The following is a 6,000-nucleotide window of genomic DNA, read 5'->3' as shown; positions in this document are numbered from 1 at the left end:
GTTACTAACTCAGTTACTATTTGTAAGAAGTAACTAGTAACTATAACTAATTACTTTTTTAAAGTAACGTGCCCAACACTGATCAAGACAGTAATGAACCAAGAACACCTCAAAAAATATTCTCCAGCCTGTGACAGCGTGCTAAGGTATGTTCAGTTAGACATGTACTCATAATCAATACTATCTGTAACAATGCAATACTATCACATATAAAAACATTTTTTTACTCACATTAGTGTGTTGCTTTATTCGTTCATGTAATCTCATCCTGTCTGCAAATCCAGTCTCTTGTTTTCAAACAAATCCGTGTTTAAATGAACATACGTGCAATGTCTTCCCCACGTGAGCTGGATATTCATTAAAAATAAAGTTCATCCATGCATTCATAATATTGGAATCCGAATTAAGCTTATTTGGTATGTTTACTGCTTAGAAATTTGATGCGCTTTAGCTCTGTGCTGCTCTTAGCTGTCATGTTAGTGGCGTCGTTGGGCGGGGCTACAGAATCAGGTGTTGTTCTTTTTCTTTTGAGGCGGTGATTCACTACATGATGACGTCAAGGATGGGCCTGGTGTCTATAAAAGCTCTTCTTTTACTAATAAGGAAGTTTTCAGCTCTAAAAACTTACAAGACATTCTTATATTGCCATGACCTTTTATATATCAAAAGCTCAAGGGAAAGTTGATTTCTCAATTCATGACCCCTTTAATTGTAAACCGTCTCCTTGAATGTAAAAGTTTACATTAAATGTTTTGTTCTTCCCCATTTTCGTGGATAATGCCCTTTGTCTTTAGATTGAAGTATCCACTTCAAGCAAACTGATTTCTTATTGAATTTTGTGTATAAATTATTTAAATGCATTATATATATATATATATATATATATATATATATATATATATATATATATATATATATATATATATATATATATATATATATATATATATATATATATATATATATATATATAATTTCAGCTTGACGAGTTGGCTGCCCTTGACCTCGATCCCATACTGCTTCTTGGGAAGAATACAGAAAACACAATTGTGGTTGATGCCATTTTAGGTGGTGACCATACTTTAGATGATGATCTCCTCCAGAGGTTAAAGATAGTCTATAAAGCAGTATTAAAAAGTTAGTTTTCTTCTATATTCTTGCTATTTATTGCATTAAATTTAAATAAATGTATAATACTTACAACCATTCATTGTAGAGTGGGAAATGTATCAGTTTTACAAATGATCCAGTTATAATTTCGTAATCTAAATACTCATTGTATACATTTTTGTTATTGCTATAATTTTAAAATGTTGCTGTCGTACCAAAGTTCATTTTCAGAGAGAGAAGAAGAAGGGGACTGCACCACACCATCCGAACCCTGGTGCGGACCGAGACCGCTAAAAAGATGGGTCTCGGTCCGCTTCCAAACGAAATTATATATTTGGTCCCGCAACACGGACCAAAGACATGTGAACGAACCAAAAACAGGAAGTGATGTCACAAGTCAGCTGATTTGACGACGCGGAAAGATCCGTGTATCCAAAATGACTAGAGGGCAAACGTGGAGCAACGAGGAGGTAAAGTGCCTCATCAATATTTGGTCCGACGAGCATGTTTCGAAAATGCTAGAAAAAACCATGGTAAAAATAAAACCATATGTACACGCATAAAAAGGATCGTGTTTAATTCAGCACACAGCATTGTTTTGAATGTTCGGTAAGCAAGCTCTGTCGCGAAATATACGTCATAAAAGCCGACCAATCAGGTTATGACCGTATCCCTATGCCTTTGGTTCGCTGTTCAAAATGCCAGTGTGAACGCTAAGCGGACCAGGACTATATGTTTTGTTTTGTTTTTTTGGTCCGGACCAAACGAACCGAACTACAAGTGTGAACGCACCCTTAAGGGGAAGTACTCAGACCCCATCACAGAAGAGCTACTGGACAATTTTGTTGATCCCAGATTTAAAACAACATACATTTCTGCGCACCATGTCCCCACCATTCAGGAGAAAATGAAAACAGTGATGTCAGCAGCTGCAGTTGTCAGGACTCTGGTTTGATCTTCAGCCTTTCTGTTGTTTGTCTTGATTGTCAGTTCACCTCACTCTACCATCACAGCTGAATCACATCCTGATCAGGGCTCTCACTAGGGCTGTATACCTTGGAGAACCTGGCGATGCGATACATACCTCGATACACAGGTCACGATTCGATACGTACCTCGATACAGAGCTGTCTCGATACGATTTGATACAATGTGACACGATTCGATACGATTCAATAAAAATACATGGGCCAGAGCCAATTAGTTAATGCTGAACACATTTACTCAACAAACAGAACTCTGCATTGTTCTTCAATTTATTGAAGACAAAAGTGCATTATAACAAAGTGCATTTTGCTTAAATATTTGCAACTTTAAGTGCTCTGATTAATTGTACACAAATTGTATTAATCTGGAAATTACCACAAGTCAACATTTAACTTTCCAAGGGTACAGTCTGAGCTCACACAAGCACAAAATCTTCTTATTATTATTACAATAGCTGGATCTTTGGATACATTTACATTTACATTTATGCATTTGGCAGACGCTTTTATCCAAAGCGACTTACAGTGCCCTTATTACAGGGACAATCCCCCTGGAGCAACATGGAGTAAAGTGCCTTGCTCAAGGACACACTGGTGGTGACCGCTGGGATCGAACCAGCAACCTTCTGCGTATCAGTTCCATGGATGAGGTCCCACTCCTCCAGCACCGCTTTCAGTAACTCTGCAATGTTTGACCCCGTATGGCTCTCGTGCATGGCTCGCGTTTGTAAAACGTGCGACATCAGTTCCCACTCCTCGTTAACGTATTGACAAGTGATTGTAACAAAAGCTTCCGTGGCTCGCGATGTCCACCCATCACAAGTCAGTGCCACTCGTGGGGCAGAACTCAGGGCTGAATTAACATTGTCTTTGACTTTGACATACATCCTCGGTACTGCTTTGTCGGTCATGTAGCTGCGGGTAGGGATCACATAACGGGGATCTAATGTGTTGATCATAAAGCGAAAGCCTGTGTTCTCGACAACACTGTAGGGACATAAACCTTTGCAAATATAATGCACCACAGACTCCGTAATCTTCTGTGCATGGACTGAGTTAGATGGAAGCTTGGATGTTGTGTTGTCCAAAGTAGTTTGCGTGGGGTCCCGTGTTTTTTTGGGCTGCGGCGAAGCTAGCTTGTCTGCATGGTGTCTTTGCAGGTGGGCGCGCAGGTTTGTTGTATTACCGGTGTAGCGTATAGAAGCCTGGCAATGCTTGCAGATTGCATTTGTTTTATCGATCCCTTGGTTTCCTTCCTTTGCTTTAAAACCAAAATGTGTTCAAACATCTGCCTTTAGGGACAACGGCACTTCTAAAATCTTCGACATTTTCCATGAGTTTTTTTAAACTCGCGGGCGCCGCTGCGCCCCCTAATGGCTGGGCGGAGTATCGATACTAAGGGCTAGAATGTCGATACTGTATCTTTTTTATTATATCGGTATGTATCTAAGAATCGATATTTTGAGCACACCCCTAGCTCTCACTCTCATTACTCACACACCTGTTTCCCATTTTCTGCACTGATTTTCTCCACTACACATGCTTCTCTCTTTCTTTGGTTCTCTGTCAATGTGTCTTGGTTTCCGTCCACTTCACCACTGTTCCCTTGCCTGAAAACCTTGTTTTGGTTGCTTCTAAACCTTTAACGCCTTGTCTGATGATTTAATCCTGTTTTGTTGTTTATTTGCCCAGTTCCTGTTCCCTATCTCACCTCAGCTTGCTCACCTGGATTTTGACCCCCTGCTCTCGTCCTGGACTATTGCCTTGGCTTCGTCCCTGTAACTGCGGGTCTGCTTCTGGTTTTGACCCCAGCCTGTCCATTGGATTTCGCCTTTGTCTTGCCCTCTTACTTGGTGGCTCGGCTACCAATTAATTTATGTTTTGTTTTGTTTTCCTTCAATCTTTTGGACAATAAATTCTACTCTCAATTGATCTGCTCTTGGGTCCCTGTTGTCTCTGCACCACCCTAACAGCAGTCCACAGGGAAAGTCCCACAGAGAGTACAGAGCCCTCAACTTCATCAGAAGCAAAGAAGCCAAAGAGGTCATTAAGTTTTTTTCAAAGGAAGTCTGGCAACTCCTTCAACTGTACCCACTTTGTCACTTCAGCAAACAGTATAAGCAGAGCTGAGTAGTTACTTGGTGTCCCCCTTGCTGGGTAGTGAGGAAAATCCACTGGAATGGTGGAGAAAGCATCATGTAACTTTCCCACTCTCAGTAAGTTAGCAAAAAAGTATCTCTGCATACCAACCACATTGTTACATGTCTTAGATCCTGCCTGAGACCTAAAAAGGTAAACATGCTAGTGTTTCATAGTAAGAACCTAGAGTAAATACTAGAGTAAATGCATATAGAGTGACAGGGCAGATCACTAAGAGGATGATCATATCTGACAGCGATCATGAGTCAGATTCACATCTATTACTCTGAGCATGCAGGATACACAACATGGCATTATTTAAAATATTTGTTTACAGGAGATCCAAGTTATTGTTTTGTACTTTTCGCATTGCATTATTTAAAGTAATATTTATTTACAAGAGATACAAGTTTACTTTTTTACATGTCAATATTTACAATGTTTCTGTTTGCAAGGGATTCTGGTTATTTTCTTCTTTTGACATGACAATATTTAAAATAAAACAATATTTAATATTTTTTTAGGAAACAAGATGTTTTCATTTCAAGCAATGTGTACTTTGATTTCAATTGTTCAAAATATGAAATAAATAACCATAAATACAAACAGTTTGTGTTTCCTTCAATTATTTTAAAAGAAATGCACTTCATTAGAAAAAAAGTTGAGCATATTTACAGTACAAAACGTGTCCGTGAACTATGAGGGCCAAAAAACTAAATAATCGTTCATTAATCATGATCGAGGTAAAATGTTCAATTAATCGAGATTTCGATTTAAGGTCATAATTGTCCGGCCCTACCGCTGCTGCACCACAGCTGAAAGCGCCCAGCACCGCTGCTGCACCACAGCTGAAAGCGCCCAGCACCGCTGCTGCACCACAGCTGAAAACGCCCAGCAACACAGCTGAAAACGCCCCACACCGCTGCTGCACCACAGCTGAAACCGCCCCACACCGCTGCTGCACCACAGCTGAAACCGCCCCACACCACTGCTGCACCACTGCTGAAAGCGCCCAGCACCGCTGCTGCACCACAGCTGAAAACGCCCAGCAACACAGCTGAAAACGCCCCACACCGCTGCTGCACCACAGCTGAAACCGCCCCACACCGCTGCTGCACCACAGCTGAAACCGCCCCCACACCGCTGCTGCACCACAGCTGAAACCGCCCCCACACCGCTGCTGCACCACAGCTGAAACCGCCCCACACCGCTGCTGCACCACAGCTGAAAGCGCCCGGCACCGCTGCTGCACCACAGCTGAAAGCGCCCGGCACCGCTGCTGCACCACAGCTGAAAGCGCCCGGCACCGCTGCTGCAGCACAGCTGAAACCGCCCCACACCGCTGCTGCAGCACAGCTGAAACCGCCCCACACAGCTGCTGCAGCACAGCTGAAACCGCCCCACACCGCTGCTGCAGCACAGCTGAAACCGCCCCACACCGCTGCTGCAGCACAGCTGAAACCGCCCCCACACCGCTGCTGCACCACAGCTGAAACCGCCCCACACCGCTGCTGCACCACAGCTGAAACCGCCCCACACCGCTGCTGCAGCACAGCTGAAACCGCCCCACACCGCTGCTGCAACACAGCTGAAACCGCCCCACACCGCTGCTGCAGCACAGCTGAAACCGCCCCACACCGCTGCTGCAGCACAGCTGAAACCGCCCCACACCGCTGCTGCAGCACAGCTGAAACCGCCCCACACCGCTGTTGCAGCACAGCTGAAACCGCCCCACACCGCTGCTGGAGCACAGCTGAAACCGCCC

This window comes from Gobio gobio (assembly GCF_949357685.1).
Source record: "Gobio gobio genome assembly, chromosome: 7".
NCBI lineage: Eukaryota > Metazoa > Chordata > Actinopteri > Cypriniformes > Gobionidae > Gobio > Gobio gobio.
Note: the sequence above shows the minus strand (reverse complement) of the source record.